The sequence below is a fragment of the Ambystoma mexicanum genome, chromosome 12, assembly GCF_040938575.1.
Source record: "Ambystoma mexicanum isolate Mex_15411 chromosome 12, UKY_AmexF1_1, whole genome shotgun sequence".
Classification (NCBI taxonomy): Eukaryota; Metazoa; Chordata; class Amphibia; order Caudata; family Ambystomatidae; genus Ambystoma; species Ambystoma mexicanum.
The window spans coordinates 616,546,036-616,567,864 of NC_090936.1; positions in this window are offsets into that span (position 1 = coordinate 616,546,036).

The window sequence follows — 21,829 nt, forward strand, 5'->3', positions numbered from 1 at the left end:
GAGTTTGGGTGTAATGGTATGAATGTTGGAGTCCCTGCAAGCCCTCGAGGTGAGAGCGGAGGCCCGCCTAGGGGAGGTGGATACAGTGTTCGATGATGCCCTGACTGAGGCATTGTGGGAGCATAGTAAGGTGAAGGACTAGCCTGCTGCCTTTGTAAATAGTTCTTTAGTTATAAGTTTCCTTTTTGTTCCTAATGATTTGGAGTTTTTGGACTTCCATTTTGTGTACATAGTTGTTCCAGTTAGCATTAGGTTTCATTTATGTTCTTTAGTTGGAGTCCATTTTGGACTTTGCTCCATGTTTATTTGTACATGGTTCTTTTTTTTGTGAATCAATGCTCACCATGCGGAAATGGTTTGATTTTCATTAGCATTACATTTGAAGGACCCTTTTATGGACATGGACTTCTTTTCTTTCATTTTTGGTTTCCATTTGCATAATATGAAGTTTACTTTGGACATTTTGATATTATTTTTGTTTCTTATTGTACATATTTACCATTATTATTTGCAGTGTGTATGAATTTAATACAACTGTGGAATATATTTTGTTTTCTTTACTCACAGTAATTGTTTCTCTGACTTTTTTTCAACCAGTTTGCGGATTAGATTTTCGGTTTGGTGTCCATGGTAATGACCAGTGTTGGTCATGTGTGTGCTTACTTGCGTGCATGAGTCATATTTGCTATTCCTTTGTGTGAGGCATATGGACATGTGGGTTACCAATGGAGGTTTGTGAAGGGGAGGTTTTGGTGTGCATGTTCAGGTGTCATTGGCTTTCACATGTGCAGTATCACTGAGTATTGTTCCTCACTGTGTTTGGGAGGGTGGTGGTTGGGGTGAATGATGGGAGTGTGAAATGGTCACTGTTCTTCATCTGGATTTGCTTGATATAGTGCACATGTCATGCTTTTCCCTTCACAAGCATGTGTGTGTGCTGTTCTCATTGTCTATGGTGTTGCTGGGCATCTTGCACTGGCAGGCATTTTTGCAATGTGTCTGTTTGTACAGATTGGCAAACCAATGCTGCAGTCTTGATGGGTAGTGCACTGGCTGATTGCCATGTACTAATTCAGTACTAGAGTCATTCCTCTTTGCTTATGTTTTTGGGACTCCTCTGCCCTGATGAACTGTCTGAATCTGCATTGGTCACCTGGCTTCCCTCGGAACATGGTCAAAGATCAACTTGCACACAAGTTGCACAGCCACATTGCCTCCCTGGCATCCCCCAGACTTGGACTGTTTTTATGTATGCCCACAGCAACCTATCTGCACTTCACACCTGCTGTCTGCACCTAGGCTTGGACTTGACACCAGCTGGGTACAGTTTATTTATTTTCTAGGATATTCGTTTTGTTATGATGTCCTTCACATGTACTGCACTGCTCCCTCCTCCAACCCCCTTTTCTCCCTCCCCACTTCCCATGCACTGGCACCATCTCCATGTTGTTAGGGAGAATTCTCCAGAATGGCTAATTTCCCTTACCTGCTTTGCTGGATTTCTAGGGTTTAATCTTTCTACCTGGTAAGAGTATGAACCTTTTTTCCCCCCACTCTTACATGTGTTTTTGCTGTGTGTTGTACCTTTTTGATCATGGGTCTCACCCACTCCATAGACATAATCTTTTTACTGTGTGTCACACAGCACCCTAAGTACAGTTGTGAAAACAAAGAAATTGATATGAGGCTGGGAAGCCCAAAGGAAACACATCAACACAGGTTACAAAGGACATACAAAGTGCTTTATTTAAAAGCTACAACAGTTACCAAAAAGTCAATTGACAAACGGATAGCTATTCGGCTCTCAGAGTAACGTGACGAACTTCAACGAAGGTTCGATGCATTAGTAGAGAGACCGTACATTGGAATACTTGGGCTTTTATATTCTTCATTCAGCCCTGGCCAACCCCCTCGCGGGTTAAACATTCTTGGGACCAGGCCTAGGGTTCTTTGCCAGGTCAATCCCATAATGTATGCATTTTGATCAGTTCCGCTGATACAGTTGTTCATTTACACATAGGTCAGGGATAGGACAAGGTCTCAGTTTGCGACCCCGACAAGTGGCCTGCAGGCATATTACTTATTCATGTGTGCAGAGGTCACAACGGCCAGAATTTCACTCAGAATGTCATTCGGCCTCCATTTTGATGTTCAGGGTTACTTCCACATTACAAGAGAACCTAAAATGGCAGCTAAATCCAAGATGGCAACAATTTTTCGTTAAGGTCAAGAGCTTGCCGCGGAGTCTATTTACATGATACTTTAGACAACTTGGCGTAGGCCAACACACATTCAAATACTGCGATAGGAGGCATAATATCATTTCAATTCCAACAGACCCTCCTTTTGGCCTATGGCAAGTGCTAACATCATTTCTAATACTTTTGCAAATAACTCCATGTGTTGTCATCCATACATCCCGAATCATTGTCTGTAATATCTATAGCCATTAGGTCTTTCATCAGAACCTCTTGTACCACGAACTCTTTAGAAGCTGTATCTGGGGCATATATTCTATGCCCTTTTGTGCTCACTGCTTGGGCACAACATCCCCCTAGCATTCCACATATACTCGGAAGACATTGAAAACAGCAACAAAGGAATAGCGGGATCCCTAAAATAACCAGAATAACAGAAAGCACCTTCCAACCCCAAGATCGTAAAGAATCCCAGAACCAGGTGCTAAGATTCCAATCTCCTACAGGGATATGTACTTCAGAACTATTAGTATGCAAGTTCTGTATTGCTTTAAAATTTGTCGGTGAGGAATCTGGTACGAAAACACAGCAAGTGGACCCCACTAATTTGCATACTCCACCTCGTTCTGCCAGAATGACATCTAATGCCATCCGATTTTGGAGTGCTACCAATCCTATTGCTTTTTGCTCTAAGGTCATATTGTAGAGTATGTCCATGGTCCGGTTGATCGTTCTCTCCAGTACCCTTGCTAATCCCCTAATGTTCTCAGAGTTTGTTATTTGTCCCCAAAAGGGCACAACTGATTTCGCTATATCTCCCAATACTTGCCCAGGGGTATCTCCTTCTTGTCCCGCCGTGGGCAAGCCTAAGAAACCTCCAATGTACTAGCTACAAATACCCCGGGTAACAGTATTCCTAAATAACAGGTTCCCTGCCAGTCCTTGGGCAACCAGGGAAATGCTAAACTACCACAAACAAAATAAACAGGCCCTCCTACATACAGAGGCCTGTTTTCTCCAGTCAAATTTACAATGTTTTTACAACCTTCAAAATCTCCCATTGGCCTAGTGCCATTTCTTTGTACACAAAAGGGGACCGAGTCAGGGCTATGATTTATAGAGTAAGAAGGAGGCACGGCGTCCTTATTGCCTATCGGAGCCATTTTAAAAGAAATTAAAGTTTGAAAAGGAAGAGAAAGTTTATCAGACGGCCTAATAGAAGCGACATTAGGTTTACTTCTATTTGCAAAAAGCGAGCATCCCAGGGGAGTTAATTCACGTTTCTCGAAATCATTCAAATTAGTTCCATCAAAGTTCCCTGAGATGCTATCATTCCAATGGCCAAAGAATAGTGCTCTAAGAGAGGCATAACAAGCAGTCGTTAAAGGTAAAGGATGAATATACCATCCCAGTCCCTTGTTCCCATGTTGCGGTAAATGAGTACAAATCCAGCAATTACTCTTATTAAAAATGGCATGAGTTGCATTCATTACTATCATTAGAGTGTTATTATGATACTTTTGTCTATGTTGGGAGTCTCTAGGGGACAGAGTGTGAAGGTGTACAGAGGGAGTTTAAGCAGTTGGTACAATCTCGGTCGGTAGTAAAGGTTTTAGAGGATAGATTTCTTCAAAGTACCAAAGTCCTACAGCAGTAGTTGCAAAAATAACAATTATCATTATCAAAACACAGCAGTACGTTTTCGGGGCCCAGGCACATTGTTCATTGTCCAAGTTGGTCACCCCCTTATTCACAAGTCCAGTGGGGGGAGCAGCAGTGGAGGTGGCAGGCATTGTAGTTCCTCAATCGACGACCCCAAAGTTCGTTGCTGGCGACGCTACGGTCGCGCGATTTCTTAGTCCTTCCCAACCCTAGCCAGCAGAATCCCTTTTTGTTCAACAGAACTTTCTTATACAAAAGAAAACTTCCAATCACTTCCTTTTTTCCAGATGCACGGAAAAACCCGTGCCGTAGTTCTATTTCCTTCGTCGAAGGTTGTACCTGGTGGTACCCAAGATTGTCTGATCCGGAAATAAAGTATCGTCACTTCCTGAGGGAAGCGACGTATCGGAGGCGACGGGAGTCGCAGAGCTTGAAACAGTATTTTCCGGAAGTGATTTTTCAAGAGAGTGCGGAGACGAAATGGACTGTTCCCCAAGCTCCTCGGGCTCAGAGAAATTCTCTGACGCACTCACAGCGCTGTTTGCTACTTCAGGATCAGAGATTGTAGCATCAGCGAGGGGTTCTGCTTCTTCTGTAACGTGTGGCGTCGGGTGAGGAAGTTTCTTGACATGCGTCGCGTGGATCCAGTGCTTCTTTCCAGCCACCCGCACTGCTGTCCGGGTGACCAGCAACACCTAGTAGGGTCCCCGCCAGCGAGGCGCGAGACAGGAAGATCTCTCGTAGGCCTTCACTAGGACCCAACTTCCAGGCTGTATATCGTGTCCTGGGCCCGTGAACCGGACAGGTAAAGCTGAGTGCACCTGGTGGTAAATGAAATACAGGTTTTTAGTTAACTGGTTACAGTAGTCTACAAGCAATACATTTTCCACCTCTCTCAGGGCTTTAGGTTTTGGGAGACCCCAAATGTTAGCAGGTCTCCCCATCACTACCTCAAATGGAGAAAGCCCAGTCTCAGTCTGAGGTGTGGTACGCATAGCCAATAACAAAATAGGTAATGCATCTGGCCATTTTATTTTGGTATCGGCACATGTTTTTGCAAGCTTATTCTTTAAGATACCATTGTGTCTTTCCACCAACCCAGCACTTTGAGGATGTCTAGCTGAGTGAAATCGTTTTTCAATAGGTAAGGCTGTGCATATCTGCAAAATTACTGCTGCAATAAAATGGGGACCATTATCCAACCAAATTACCCTCGGGAGCCCAAATCGAGGAAATAATTCTTTTACCAAAATCTTTGCAGTGGTCATGGCGGTAGCATCTTTAACGGGGAAAGCCTCGACCCATTTACTAAAGGCACAAATAATTAAAAGAACATATTTCAGATTGTTACATCGTTCCATCTCAATAAAATCAAAATGAATGACCTCGAAGGGAACAGAAGGGGGCCCAAAGCTTCCCCTTGGAGTTACTGTCCCCTTACCCACATTGTGCTGTAAGCAGATCATACAATTTCGGACGTATCTTTTCGCCGTCTCCAGAATCTTGTTATTCACCCAAACTTGTTCTAACATTTTCGTGATCTGCTGGGCACACACATGTGTAGGACCGTGTGCCATCGTAACCATTGCCAATACATATGAATCAGGGAGCAACCATTTTCCTTCAAATGTATCCACCCAACACCCTTCATCATCCAGTTTCCCCATTCCTTCAGCCCACCTTTTAGATTCTTCTACTGTGGCATAAGTTTGAATATCTCGCACAGACCCAATACCTTCATCCATTATATAAGCATCTCTCATTTCCCTTAAAGCATACATGTCCGTGCTAAGGTCTGTGGCCGTTTGTCTGGCTATCAGGTCCGCAAAAGCATTCCCTTTCCCCACATCATCTATGACTTTACGATGTGCTGCACATTTCATGATCGCTAACTGTTTAGGGAGTGAGAGTGCCGAGAGTAATTGCACTATCAAGGGGCCATGCTGGATCTTGGTCCCATCTGAGGTCAGGAACCCTCTTTCCGACCAGAGCCTTCCAAAGTTGTGAGCCACCCCAAATGCGTACTGGCTATCAGTATATATATTTACTATACGCCCTTGGGAGAGTTCACGAGCTCGGGTCAACGCTATAATCTCTGCGGCCTGCGCAGAGTTATGCGAAATTCTCTTAGTTTCAACAACTTTACTTAATGTAGTAACTGCATAAGCAGATGTAGATGTACCATCTGAAAGTTTGAAGCAGGAGCATCACAAAACAGCTCCCCTTCTGCATTATCCAAAGGAGTATCTATGAGATCTATCCTGCCCTTCGTTTCTTGTTCAGTGGTATACAGGCAGTCCTGTAATTCTTCGTCACCGCAAACAGTGTTTTGCGGGAAAGGTAAGAGTTCAGCCGGATTAAGAACACAACACCTCTTAATTTGGATGTGGGGGGCAAACAGAATTAATTCATACCTTGTTAACCGCGCAGAGGTGAGGTGTTGCGTTTGGGTTTTGTTCAATTAAATATCAACAGAGTGAGGTACCATCAAAATCAAATCATGGCCTAGGACCATTCCCTCACTCTGTTTTACAGACGCGGCAGCAGCAGCGACAGCGCGCAAACATCTTGGCAAAGCGCATGCGACAGGATCAAGGGCGGAGGAGTAGTAGCCGCACGGCCTATTCTTCCCTCCGTGTTCCTGTGTTAACACAGCCAAAGCACATCCATCACATTCATGCACAAACAACACAAAGGCCTTGTCATAATTTGGAGTACCCAGAACCGGTGCAGAGCATAACGCGGTTTTGAGAAGCTCAAATGATCGTTGATGTTCCGATTTCCATGGCAGTGGCAGAGAAATGCCCTTCTTCATCAAAGCCAACATCGGTTTTATCACTAGCGAAAAGTTTGGGATCCACAACCTACAGTAAGAACCCATACCTATTAAGGCTCTGACTTCCTTCTGTGTATTTGGAACAGACATGCCAGAAATGTGTTTTATTCTTTCAGGTGTCAATCTTCTCCCCTCCTTTGACAGGAGGTAGCCTAAATAGGCGACCTCCTGACAACAATATTGACATTTCTTGAGCGAAGCTTTATGACCATTTTTAGCTAAATGAACAAGCAACAGTACAGTGCCTTCTTTACAAGCACTCTCAGAGTCTGCAGCCAAAAGCAAATCATCAACATATTGAAGCAGCGTACAAGTAGGTAGCAATTCAAGGGTGTCGAGCTGCTCTTTCAAAGCTCTACTATAAATGCTTGGACTTTCAGTATACCCTTGAGGTGCCCTGGTAAATGTAAATGAGCGTCCCCCCAAGGTGAACGCAAACAGATATCTGCTTTCCTTATGTATAGGAATGCTAAAGGAAGCATTTTTTTAAATCCACAACGCTGAAGTGCGTAGCTGTAGCAGGGATCATTGATAATATCGTCGTCACATCAGGCACAATTGGAAATTGTGGGGCGACAACTCTGTTAACAGCACGAAGATCAATTATGAACCGATATGGAATTGCATTGTCGCCTTTCTTATATACAGGCAAGATCGGACTGTTACACAGACTACCTGTAATCTCCTCGATCACCCCACGATGCACAAAATCAGAGACAATGCATTTCAAAGCACGCCCGCCCTCAACTGATATTTTATACTGCGGAATACATGGTAGTTTCACTCCATGTTTCAAAACTATTTTAACAGGCTCAATCTGTAATACCCCGACATCATTGTCGTCTACCGCCCATAAACATTCTGGGACAATGCTAAACTCAGGAGGTAAAGGTCGAATCAGGAACTGAGAATTAGGAAGTTGGTGTGGTTAAACCGTCAGCCGTACTCCATCAGAAGAACAATGAATTACTGCATTCAATTTCTTTAACAAATTCAACCCCAGCAAATTCTCTCCACAGTTCGAAGTGAGAAGAAAAGGGCAATGGTCCATAAAGGGACCCAAAGAAACAGACACCGGTGAAGAAACTGGACAAACAATTGGTATACCAGAAAACCCTACGGAAACATTAGTTTGCCCTGACAGTGGAATGTTTGGAACCCGCGAATGATCAATGGAGCACTTCTGTGCTCCAGTGTCTATCAAAAACTGGTGTTTCCTATTCCCTACTAATAATTCAACATATGGGCGTTTCTGATTAACGGGAATAGGTGAAGGTTCCAAACCCTGCTTCGGGCAGTCCTAATGAAATAGAGCCTCGTCAGAAGGAAGCTCTTCAGAAAGGTAGGCAGCAGAAGGGTGATCAAATATGTTCCTCGAGTCCACACTCGAGGTCTGATTTTCCTGTGAAAAAGGTTGCTGAGGATCTTGTAAAAACTGACCTCTATCAGGGCCCCCTGCTCCAGGGCGGCCCCTAGGTCATCTACCCATACTCCCAAACGCACTGTTTGACCTTTGGCGAAGGACGGGGCACTGTGCTCGCCAATGACCTTCCTGGCAGCAATAAGCACATTGATTAATATTCACAGGACCCAAAGGAGCATTTCCTTTTGGGACATACTGACTTCTGGTCTGTGTCGTGCCTCCTCTGGGGTTTCTAACAATTTGCTGTAATAATACTTTGGTTTTCAAATCTCCTTTCCTCTTTTCAATTTTTTCCTTCTCATTATTAACACGGTTCTCATAATACTGAGCCATGTGCAAAACCTCAGATTGAGATTTTGCCTGCCAAGCGCTCTCAGAGGACATAATCTGTGACTGGATGTCAGGCAACAATCCACGTACAAATTTGTCCACAAACAACCTTTTCCCAGGCTCTGTACCCAAATCCTGTCCACTGAAGTCAGAAAATACCTGCTCGAATCTGTTAAAGAATTCGGTGGCGCCTTCAGTTTTTCCTTGCACACAGGCCATAAACTTGTCCCAAATAATTCTTTTCTCTGGAATTATAGTTTTTAATTTTTTCGACAATTCTATCAGGCAAAGTAAGTATTACCTGTGGTGGTTTCTCACCTGCTGGTCTTTCTCCATCAATCCTAATCATATTAGCCCACGTATCTCCCAACCCTGTCACATCGTCTATTGTCCGAACCTGTTTCCATACATCTATGGGTAGGAGTACAGGAAATAGCAAGTCAATATCACTTAAGGTGAACACAGAGGACTGCAAAACGGACTCTATTTCTTTGTAAAACCCCGTCGGGTTTTTCCTAATATCGGGAACTGATTGTCTAATAGTGTTCACTTCCTGTCGTGAAAACGGGACGTGAACGAATTGTGATACATAATGTGCAGGGATATTCACAGCGGGGGCACCAGTCCCAGCGTTTGCGGGAATCTCAACTTTTGGGACAAAGGTCGGGGGAACCTCTCTCATAGGCAACTGAGATATAGGTACCTCCGGCCGCTTACTAAGCAACAGAGCCAGGTCGAGCGCTAAGGCAGCTGAATAAGTGTCGGGCGAAAAAGCCCTTTTACAAATCCCCAATAATTCTATGGGGCAACTAACCTTCTTTCTTACACATTCTTCTTGCAGGTACTGTACCATTACCTGAATTACCTTTCTTTGCATTTCTACTGTATACTGACTATAAGTGTCATATACTTCATCTGGCAGAATCGATGATCCGAGATCCATCGAATCGCATCTCTGGTACAAATTCGTATTTCCTCAGGTGCCGATCTACGACACGGAAGGAACCGTTTCTGTACATGTATTCTATCGTCTTCGTCGTCCTCATCTCGTGACTTTTCAAAGTCTTTCCTGAACTCAAACAATTTTTCAACATGCCCATATACTTTCTGCTCTGTGTCCCTCCAAAGTGCCAAAGCATTCAGATCTCTCACTCCTTGTGGAAGATCCGAATTTTGTAATCTACCCCACATCACACATAAATGAGTCCCCAAACCTTCGATAAAAACATTTTTCTCTGGAAAACTATTCAAATTAGATAATGTGGAAAAAACATTAACTTGATCACCTTTCTCCATACAATGCTTAGCCCATGCAAACAATTCCTGTTTCTTATCTGCAGAAACAGTATTACGAGTGACGATCTTTGATCCTGCACCTGGATCAACTTCAGTCAATACGGGGCCACTCGGGAGCGGAGGTGTAGGTAAATTTAATAAAGGTGCAACTATCGGTGCAGAAGGAAGGGGCGGTGCGATAGGTGGAGGAACAACAACTATGGGACTAGGAACAATAGGTTGTACAGGGGGAACAGGAATAACAGCAGGAACAACAGCAGGAATGGGCAGAGCGCCCAAAATAGGAACATACGGAGGTGGCGCAGAGGCATCAGGCCTGCGTTCGTTTAACAATTTCTCAATAAATTCTTCGGAAACATGGAAATCTTTAGAGGGGTAAATTTTCTGGATTCCAAGTGAAAAAGCCCTATCCATATTTTTAACTAATTCTGAATGTTTTTCTTTATCATATAACAACGCTTTTTCGGCATTTGTTTTATGACGGCGTGCATGTTTGTCCCTACTTTTAAGCTGCTGTAACGCTTCTTTTTTCCAATTCTGTAAAACATCAAAGGCTGCAGGTCTAGCCTTCTTTTTTAACAAGACTGATTCTAGGTATTCAATACGGGGGATCTCGAAACTGCCGTTGATTGGCCACTGAAATTCAGAGGCATGTCTGGTCTGTCTGTGCCAAATATCATTAAATACTATACTACCAATGCCATACTTACAGTACATAGTACATGCCGGCGACCCATCCTGTGGTGCCAGGCGGCTAAATTCCAAAGATTGTCGATCGCTGCGGAACAGAGCCCTAAAGCAGCTAGACAATTTCCCAGGCATTTCACAAAAAATTGGTGTTACCTGGTCAATAATTGTGTCTGCAGATACAATACGCCAAATTCAAATTGTCAGGGTTAAATTAGGAGCCGGGTCACAACTGCACCTGACCAAACCTAACGAACTTACCTAACGAATTTTACCTTGTGTTTGGTGGTTTCGACAAATCTGCCCGCCTCAAAAATGGACCCTCGTCAAGATGCTGTGTCAGACCACACGACTATCGTCCAAGGATCGGATCGTGCAGCGCTGCCGAGGTATCGCGTCTCGTTCAGTCGGGCCCGTAGAATCACACCGTCCGATCCCGGTTCGATAGTCTGCATCAACCTTCAATGATCCGCCATCAATCTTGAGGGTCCCTATTCGGGAGCCAACTGTGAAAACAAAGAAATTGATATCAGGCTGGGAAGCCCTAAGGAAACACACCAACACAGGTTACAAAGGACATACAAAGTGCTTTATTTAAAAGCTACAACAGTTACCAAAAAGTCAATTGACAAACGGATAGCTATTCGGCTCTCAGAGTAACGTAACGAACTTCAACGAAGGTTCGATGCATTAGTAGAGAGACCGTACATTGGAATACTTGGGCTTTTATATTCTTCATTCAGCCCTGGCCAACCCCCTCGCGGGTTACCATTCTTGGGACCAGGCCTAGGGTTCCTTGCCAGGTCAATCCCATAATGTATGAATTTTGATCAGTTCCGCTGATACAGTTGTTCATTTACACAAAGGTCAGGGATAGGACAAGGTCTCAGTTCGCGACCCCGACAAGTGGCCTGCAGGCATATTACTTATTCATGTGTGCGGAGGTCACAACGGCCAGAATTTCACTCAGAATGTCATTCGGCCTCCATTTTGATGTTCAGGGTGACTTCCACATTACAAGAGAAACTAAAATGGCGGCTAAATCCAAGATGGCGACCTACACAATTTTTCGTTAAGGTCAAGACCTTGCTGTGGAGTCTATTTACATGATACTTTAGACAACTTGGCGTAGGCCAACACACATTCAAATACTGCGATAGGAGGCATAATATCATTTCAATTCCAACACAGTGACACAGGGTTGTCTTTTCAGACTTCCCACTTTTAACTCCATTTTTCTGGGACTGACTATTTTCTCCCAGAACATGTAAAGTTGCCATTGACTTTACTAGTCTTTTTAAATTTACAGACCCAGTACTACCTATCTTCCAATAGAGTACTGGAGGGGTTAATAGTTATCCCCTTTTGTCTGATTCTCATGGGACATTTTCATGTTCTCCTTTCTCTAAGATTTGGCTGGTGGCAGTGGTATCTACCATTTATATTCTACCGCGTGTTATGAAAATAGCCTCGGTAACGTTAAAGTCTATGGTGGTAGCCTTGAACTTTAATCCGCTGGACCTTTTTTAATTTTATTTGGTTCCGGTGGGATTTAATCACCATTTCATTTTGTAAAGGTCTTTCTCATGTTTTACTCTGCGCGCCAAACCAGTTTTGGTTCATTTGTTCACCGTCCTTTGGTGGGCTTCTGCACAGAAGCCCACCTTAGGGGCCTGAGTGTCTGGGTGGACAGGATGTGAGGGAGAGGTTTTAGGCCCCCTGCACAGGGTCTCCTTTGAGACCCAAGTCACTCTCTAGTTTAATTGGTTAGATGACTGTCCTGCCAGGACAGCCACCCTGCTGTGTGATTGACAGCCAGGCTATGTGAATGGGGGAAAACTGCTTAAAAGCAGGTCTCTGGAACTTGGAAGGCACAGTTACCACTGGATCGAGAGAGCCAACAAGAAGCTGGTGGAAGACAACTGCTGCAACTACTGGACATCCCGGTGAAGCCCACGTGCAGGTCTGAATCGCCTGAAACTTCGACGACAGAGGAGATCCGCAAGGAGTCTTCTCCCCTTGAGCTTGGTGGGACCAAACAGCTCACAAAGCCCTTGGACCTCCTCTTCAGCCTGGTTTGCTGTGCTACAGGAAACCGGATAGCCAGTGAGAGAGAGTCCATTTGTGCTTTTAAGGAGCGCACCTTTTATTCGACGCTTTGCTCTGCTGCTGGCTTCTTCCCTGGGCAGCCCAGGACCCTCCAGTCTTTCTCCTTCTTGTCAGTCTGACAGTCACTTCAGGAACCGTGAGCCTGCAGGAACTGCCAGGAACTACCGCCTCAGCTACACCATTCTTCTTCATCTAAGGTACTGTTCAAATCCGGTCGTTTGTTCCGTCCGACGACGGTGAAAGTGTTTTAAATATTTCGCCTCTCGGAAGGCTTGTCCTTCTCTACTCTTTTGAATAACTTTTCCTCCGACCAACTACGTTTTGAACTCTTGGCAAAGACTTAACCACAAACTACTCTGAACTGTGTGATCCTCTGCAAATACTCTGAACCATTAACATTGGCCCAGGTCTATTGATTTGAATCCTAGTTGTAGTAAGCCTTTTCTAGATTTCCCTGCCTATCACTTGTTGGTGTTGTTGATTTTTGATAACCGTGTTCTTTCCCTCCCTTTTTAAATTGCTGGAGTGCCATTTTGCTCACACTTAATTTTGAGCTTAACTTGTCCAGAATTGATTGGGTGTTGTGTAGTGTATTAAGACTGTGATTTTCTGCTGCTTTATATTAGTGAACTGTTTACAACTGATGGTGTAAATAAGTGTATATTCTTTTACTCAGAAACCTTGACTCAGTGTTTATTTGAACCATAGTAATTGCTGTCCTTTGTATAACTTCTGATACTGCTCACTTTACTCTTGAGATAAGTCTGACTGCTCGGCCATCGCTACCACTTTACTGTGGCTTGTACCAAAGGTGAATTTGTACTTGCACTTATAGTCTTAATTGTGTGTGGTGTTCCCAAAAGGTACTGCATATGATTCTGCCTAACACATGTCATCTGCCCTACCAGGTTCTGTGTCTCTGTCGTCACTGTCTTCCCCCTCCCCGGACTTTTTGCAGCTTCTTACACTTGTGTATGTGTGCATTTTGATTGACATGTCATTTGATAGGATGTCATGTCATGTCCTTCAATCATGGGAGTTACAGTGATGTGTTGGTAGCCACATTGACTCTGCCAGAAGAGAATATGCCGTTGCCACCGACCATGTACAGCTGTTGGACACCATGTTTCAGAATCCCAGTGTTAGGGAGAATTCTCAAGAATGTGCTAATTTCGCTTACCTTTTGAGACCCCCAGCAACTTTGCTGGATTTCCAGGATTTGATTTCTTTTTACCTGGGAAGAGTGTGAGCTTTTTTTACCACTCTTCCATGTATTTTGATGTGTGTTTTACTGTTGTGTTCTTTGGTTATGGAGTCTAAACAACTCCATAGGCATCATCTTTTTCTGTGTGTCACACAGCGCCCTCAGTGCAGTGGCACAGGGGTGTCTTTCAGACTCCCCAAGGTTTAAATACCTTCTCTGGGACTGACTACTTTCTCCCACAGCATGTAAAGTTAAATTGACTTTACTAGTCTCTTCAAATTTACAGACCCAGCACACACAATCTTCCTATGGAGTGCCTGAGGGGTTGCCTAGCTTCACCTGAGTCAAAACACTCATGTAACAGTCGAATGTTACCCTTTCCTACTTTAAATGGCTGGTGGCAGTGGTTTAGATCAAACTACCATGATTTTCCGGACTGCTAACCCCAGACGTGGACCCCTTGCTCACTATTCTTAGAGAGGCACAGCTCCACCCTACTCCACGTTACTGATAAGGTCCAACCAGACCGAAACACATGTCTGGGGTTGCTGATGGTACTCTTGTTCAGAGGAGAATTGCCTAGTATTTCGTGCTATACTGCCCCAGGGCAGGACAAAGACTGATATGTTTGGGATATATCTCCTTTGTGAAAGATAGTGAGCTAAATAATCTGGGTAAGGCTCTCGAAAGCAGGACTAATGTTTGACAGAAGGACTCACAGGACCTCCTTTTTAATTTGCATAATGTAAGTAACTTTGGGTCTTACCCTAAGTTACTAGGGGTATCCAGACATGGACCCCTTGTCACTATTCTTAGAGAGGCACAGCTCCACCCTACTGATGAGGTCCAAACAGACCGGAAAACGTGTCTTGGGTTGCTGATGGTACTCTTGTTCAGAGAAGAATTGCCTAGCATTTCAGTGCTGGACGGCCCCAGGGCAGGACAAAGACTGATATGTTTGGAATATTTCTCCTCTGTGAATGATAGTGAGCTAAATAATCTGGGTAAGACTCTAAAAACCAGGACTAATGTCTGGCAGAGGGAGTCCCAGGACCCCCCTTGTTAATTTTCTCCCACATTTTACAAAATATTCACTAAGCCCCTATTTGAAATACTAGATGACATGGACATCTCTTACACAAACTATGCGGATGATGCTCCTCACAGGCAACTACACTCTCGACTCTAATGCAGTGCATTCTATCTACCACACAATGCAAGCTTGGATGGCTGCCAACTCGTAAGCCGTTAACGATGAAAAGACGGAAATCCTCTTGACCGGCTCACAAACCACACTTAACACACTTGACCCTAAATACAAATCTTTTATCATCAACGGCATCACAATACCAGTTTCAAGTTCTGTTAAAACCCTAGGTGTATATCTTGACTCCACCCCGTCCCTAAAGAGGCAGGTTAACGCTATTGCATCTGCCACTGTCCATACCACGAAGTTGTTCAATGCCTGCAGACCCCTTCTCTTAGCGTACAGCTGCCTTACTATCGCCTGGGCCCTAATAGCATCTGGACTAGACTACTGCAACTCCCTCTTTGCAGGCACTTCTACCAGGAACTGTAATAAACTTCAAGTCATCCAGAATAATGCTCTCAGGGCTGCCCTGAACATACCCAGACGGGAGCATATCTCTGCGGCTAGCAGAGAAGAGTACTGGCTCCCTATCGGACAGTGGATTATCTTTAAGACTTTGGCTATCACGCACAAGTGCCTAACCAACAATGCCCCTAGGCACCTATTGCAGAAATTCCAGAAGTGCAATTCCACCAGACCTACTCGGTCAATTCATATGAACAAATTGGTCAGCCCGAGATTCAGGCGGAAAAGATTGTGGGGTGCGAGCTTTCCAGTCATTGCTTCTGAGAACTGTAATGCCCTTCCCCACCACCTCAGATCTGAACTGTCCTACTGGGCATTCTGCAAGCACCTTAAAATGTTGTTGTTAGCACAGGAGGGGCATGCCTCTGGCCCTACGCTCTAAAATCTGTTTTCCGTTACCTGTTGAATAATCCGTTCTTCACTGTATACACCGCTACCCACGGACTAATGTTTTTTTCCACAGAATGTTCCATCTGTAATGCGTGCTTATGTAACTAGCACCCTGATGCCTGAGGGTTTGGTGCCCGGCTATAAATGTCAAAATAAATAAAAATTAATACAAATTAATTGGTATTGGGCATCCTATATATTATGTGTAGCTCCTGGTTGGTGCTCTCCTGCTTTATTTGCATGCAACATTAAAATACTCTTAAGAGCCACGCCCCTCTGTTTGATGGCCTCCACAACACAGTGAAACATGATGGTGCATGATAGCTTGGATATTACTGCACATTTTGCATCAACCTTACGGTATGTGTAGTGTCAAAATCTGTTCCAGAAAGGCTGGGATGGATTGATCATGTGGCTACGGGTGTTACGGCTTGCACCACCTCCCCCAAGTAAAATCCCTAGTGGGATCACTGGATCGGTGAATGATGCACACTCATTGCACCCGCTGGGCATCCCACACATTGTGTTGTTACTGGAACTGGATGTCCAGGCTATGCAATTTCTCCTTACTTGGCAATTAAGTCATCCTGATCTTTTAAAGGTGAAACTGACATGTTTGTTAGTGTTTGTAACTTGACACAATGTCTGTACCTATATCTGGGCATTTTCCTTGATAAGAGCACCACACAGCTGACCTTAATTTCAGGTATGTCTTCCATCTACGTCCTGTGGCATTTTTCATATACGTATCTTTTTGGACATCATTGCTACTCCTGCTAACTAACATGTTTTGTACTATCATCACTGTGCTTTTTATTAGTGATTGGCTGGCAGAAGCTTTTTTATCTATAGGTTTCTACCAGACATATTTGGCTTGACATGTGCTTTTTGTAATGGATAGGGAAGTCAGTACTGATGGTATTTCTTATGTACTGTTTGAGTTACGTTTAATGTTCGTCCTTTTTAAGGGCCCCATTGATTAATCTTTGCTATGCTATTTTATATTGGTCTGGGAAGGTACGTGCTCCTGTCAGGATTCCAGCTCATCTATTTACACATGAGCTTAACAACCGTGCCTTCTTTTCCCAGAGGGTGTTCAATACATTCATGAATGCTGGAAAATCCCTATGCGGCTGGTACTCAGTGGCCGAATGTGGGCGGGAGCGGTGTTGAGCGGTGGTCCTCTGAAAATAGGGGCTCATTACGAGTTTTCCGGTAAGTGGTAAAGTTGGCGATAACACTGTTACAGCCAACTTTACCACTACGCCAAATTATGACTTCCAGAATATTTGGCTCTTACACCACTTGCAGAGATATCACAGGCAGAATCACCTGCAGCGGTAACTCTGACAATAATTTGTGGAATACGAGCCAGAGGTATTTCTGTGCAGAATTACCTAAAAAAATGAAAACCCATTACCGTCAAGTTACAAGTTCAAAACTGCAGAATTTCCTCCAAAAATCAGAGGTAATGCTATGAAAAATACATCACAATTACCACCGCCGAAAAGGTGGAGGTAAATGCAAACAGGTGTCACAAATCAAAGCCCAGGTGTACCAGATCCACTCAGGTGGAGTATAAAAAGCCCACCCCCACCCCCAACACACAGCCAAGCAACATGCAGCCACAAGCAGACGTAGATTATGGGCTCCACAACCTGATAGTCTACATTGAGTTACAGCAGCATGCCGGACCACAGCAGGGAATAAGGCAGGTACAACTAAGGCATAGGAGACACATGCAGCTGAGGGATCCAAGCCCACGTGTCCAACCATCACCATGGACACTGACAGACAGTCACCTCATACAGACTGGATCGTCCAGTCCAACCATCTCAGTCCTACTCACCCCAACACAGGCACAACTGCAGAGTGCCCTTTCCATCAGAACAGCCACCCCCCCTGCTGAAGCTTGTGTCCATTCTACATTTCTGTGGCACAGGTGCTTTCCAGCACACAGCAGGGGCCCTGCAGCGCATGTCTCAGCCCACATTTTCTAAGGTGCTTGTCCAAGTCCTGGATGCCCTAATGATGCATGCACTCAAGCATATCCCCATGCCCATCACCCAGCCACAGGTGCAAGTAGCAAAGGCAAAGTTCTACAGCACTGCACATTTGCCCAACACAATGGTGGCACTGGACTGCACCCATGTGGCATTGGTACCACCCCAGGCGACTGAACAGGCATACCGCAACCGCAATGTCACTCCATGAACATGCAGATGACTTGTGATGCCGATCTCATGACCAGTCACTGTTGTGCCCAATATTCTGATATGACACATGATTCACTTATTATGCACCGCAGCACCCTGCCTGCATACATGGAGAGGCACAAAGGACATCACACCTGGCTTGTGGATAAGTAGCACTCAGACCTGACTGGCAAAAGCACTCACTTGCAAGAGGGGCACATCAGTAGTAATGTAGTGAATGAACCACAAGTACCATGATGCAACAACAATGACACCCAGAGTAGGCTAGGCACCCTGACTGACCCACACCAGGTCATAGACTTGACACATGTGATGAATCTGGGCATCCAGCCATGATAGGCAGACCCATGCAATCAAGTCAACGTACAACCCATGTAGGCATATCCATGTACCCCACATGGAGCAGTGCCACACCATAGTTGACCAGTCCTTTGCCAAAGTCACATCATTGACAGATTACACATGACTGCCAACTCCCAAAATGCATATGACTGCAAGGTAGCCATGTTGACTATGCCCCAACAAACCCTATTCACCAAGGTGCTCTGTGCCCATCCACCAATAATTGCACATAGGAGTATGCACGTCATGACCATGCAATTGTACCACGTTCAAGACACCGCCATGTCTCACACAGAAGTTTATGTCTTGCAGGTGATGCTGGATACCTGCAGTTGCCATGGCTAATGACCTCCGTGCAAAACACTTCCACACCACAGGAGATAGCCTAAAATGATGCACAAAGGAGAACACGGTCTTGCATTGAGAGGACATTTGGCCTTCTGAAATCCCATTTCAGGTGCCTACATCACACAGGTGGTGCACTGATGTACAGCCCTGAAAAAGTAGGGAAAATCATAGTGGTCTGCGCCATGCTGCACAACATGTGCACACGCAGGAATGTGGCAATGCCTGCAGATGAAGACAATGACACCCCTAGCTCTGATGAGCAAGAGGCTGGAGGAGTGGTCCGGCAACCCGGGCCCTACGTGGGGAAGCAAGGGAAGGACAGATGGACCGCCATGAGCTCATAGAAATGTATTATTGACACCAGAGACATGACACCCATACATGCAATGGATGCATCTGACTAAATTATTACATTGATACTATCAACATGAAGAAGATTCAAGTGTGTTTAATACTGGCAATAAGGCAACGACATCCCTTACTACTACCACCAGTCCCCATTGTCTGTTGGCATTTCAGCATTTGCAGCACACCATTGTGAGCGCCTGGGGGGTGTGTTCTACGTTAACCCCTCAGTAGGGGTAACGGACTGTGAGCTCCCCTCTATACTCTCCCATAGATGTTCTAGGCTCAGCTGTATGACTCTGGCCATGGTCTCATGTGATGAGGACATTTGTTCAGCCAGCTCCCTGACCCTCTGGCTGGTGAGGCACAGGCTTGCATTGCATGTGACTGTGCTCCTGCATAGACAGTCGATTGACCATGATAACCGCCTCAAGGACCCCTGTATGCAGTCACGCTTGGACTTGGCATGCCCCAAGTGTTCCTGAGCTATGTTGTACATTTCTGCCTGCCTCTGTTCCATCCAGTCCAGACGGTCCCATATGGCCTACAGTGTTGGGACAGGCAATGGTGGTGGTGTTAGCATTTGCACATGTTCCTCGTGTTGGCCAGGACACTGCGCATCCCTGCCCTGATCGTCTGGTGAGTCCTCTGCATAGCGCAGGGCATGGCGGACATCACGCTAGGACGGTAGTGTGTACAGTGTAGAGAGGCTGCGCAGGGGGATGACTCATGGGAAAATTTGCAGGCGAGGGAATTTAGGTGGCTGGATGCCCGGGAGACACCCTCATACTGATCTACATCTCTTCCTGCTGTGGCCTTCTCTGATTGCTGGCTTTCATCCTCACCCTGATCCACCTGTGCATCCACAGTCAGGCCTGATGTGGCACTGTCCAGGACTCTTCTTGGTGGCACAGATTGCACACCTGGGGTCTGTGTTGGCCCCGTGGGCTTATCCACCAGGTTGGCAGGAGTGTCTGTCGCTGGCCTGTTGCCTCTTCTTGGGTGGCACACTCCTACTCCCTGAACTGACTTGGCCTGGCTCCGTGCTACAAGTGGTTGTTGCTGGTGTCCTGGAAGGTCCAGCCTCTGGGCTCATTTCCTGGGTGTCTTGGGTTCCTGTTGGGACAAATTGACATGTGTGTTACAACATTGTTGCTGATGTGCTTTATAACACAACATTCACTGTCATTTGCACATTGTCATCACTGTGTGTTGTGTCTCCTTGGGGGGCTGGCATCATTTGTCGTCCACTGTGTACATGCATACTTTGCGTATGGACGGTCAAGTGTGGATTGACCTACAAGATTTGGAGGTGCATCAAAGGGATTAGTTGGGCTACACAAACTATAAAAATGAATAAACCACAGTAGTCATCTGGTTTTTAAATATGCATGAAATGGATTAAAACTCCTGCACATTCTTTAGAATTTTACACTTTACAGCAATGGATTATTCCCGTTTTAAGAGAATTGGAATACAGTCATCGAGGGAAGAAAACCTTTTCTGTAATTCCATAAACATTTGCTTTCGAATTTGCAGAATCGGAACTTGGCTCTTTGAACTGATCTGACGCATCTGTAAAGCTGGCCAGTGATGATGCTTGGGTTCTGTAATCCGGCACTTTACTTGTGCATAGATGCTTTAAAGCATATGCATTTCACTCAACTGCTGAATAGCATTTTATGTCCACCTGGTTCTATTATAAATTGTTCCCCTTGTCTCCGTCTTTTAAAATAATTCTTATCTGAACAGTTCTGCTATGTGAATACTTTTAAAAAAAATATTTGTAAGGAATTTGCAAGAATAAAAAGCTGTTGCCGGGGTAAGCCACGTTATGTGGAGTAACATGTGATACAGAATGGTGTGCTATGCTGTGTTATGCTTCGTCATGCAAACTTATCGCATGATTCTGATTTGTTCACATGCCTTTGATGTTGCGCTAGTTCATTTTATGCATACTGTGACCCATCTATCCTGCCTTCTAGTGATATGTCTGGCTATTGGTTGTCAGGTTTCATTGTTTAATCGTTTTCAAATCACAGGCACTTGGGAATTCGCCCAAGAACGTGCATGGATTTTAATGTAGGCATTAAAACCCCATCAAAAAGTATGCATACATGTGCTTAAGATGACTAGCAGTAAAATGATCCTCAACAACAGGGTCTAGCCCACAGGAGGATCGACTTTTACTTACAGCAATTCTTTTTTATTAGAATGATCATTCAGCAACGATATTATTGTGGGTTTGGAAAAAGCAAGACAATTATCTTTCCACCTGCATTGTGATAGTATAATATGCCATTTCTGCAGAAGGGTCACGCACTGACCTATAGTGTACTAATTTAAGTATAGCTTTTTCAACCCAAGACTGAGACATCTCAAGAATGTAACTACCAACAACATGCATGCATTGGTATGGGAAAGTGCTATCTCGATCAATAGTTCATTAGTTGGATGTTCTGATTTGGAGGTGAACTTCCACTGACAGCGTCTAGGTGATTCTACGCACGTGTGCATTTTTTTTGCTGAAATGACCAATTTTGCTATCTCATTGAGCCTAGAGGGTACTGATGGTGAATGGTAAACCTGCCCAAAGCTCCAATTGTAAGGACTTCCATTTACACAATATTTAAGATCTACAATGAGGCTGAAATATGTGTGGTAGGGGAGTTGCATTCTTGAGAGCTGCCATCCCTGTGTTTATAAGGAACTGTATAGAATAGCACTGCCTTATAAGACAGTGGGGGTCATTCCGAGTTTGGAGGCAGCCATGGTGTTACGGGTCCGTGGTGTCGGAATGGGGACTTACCGCGACATTACAACCTATG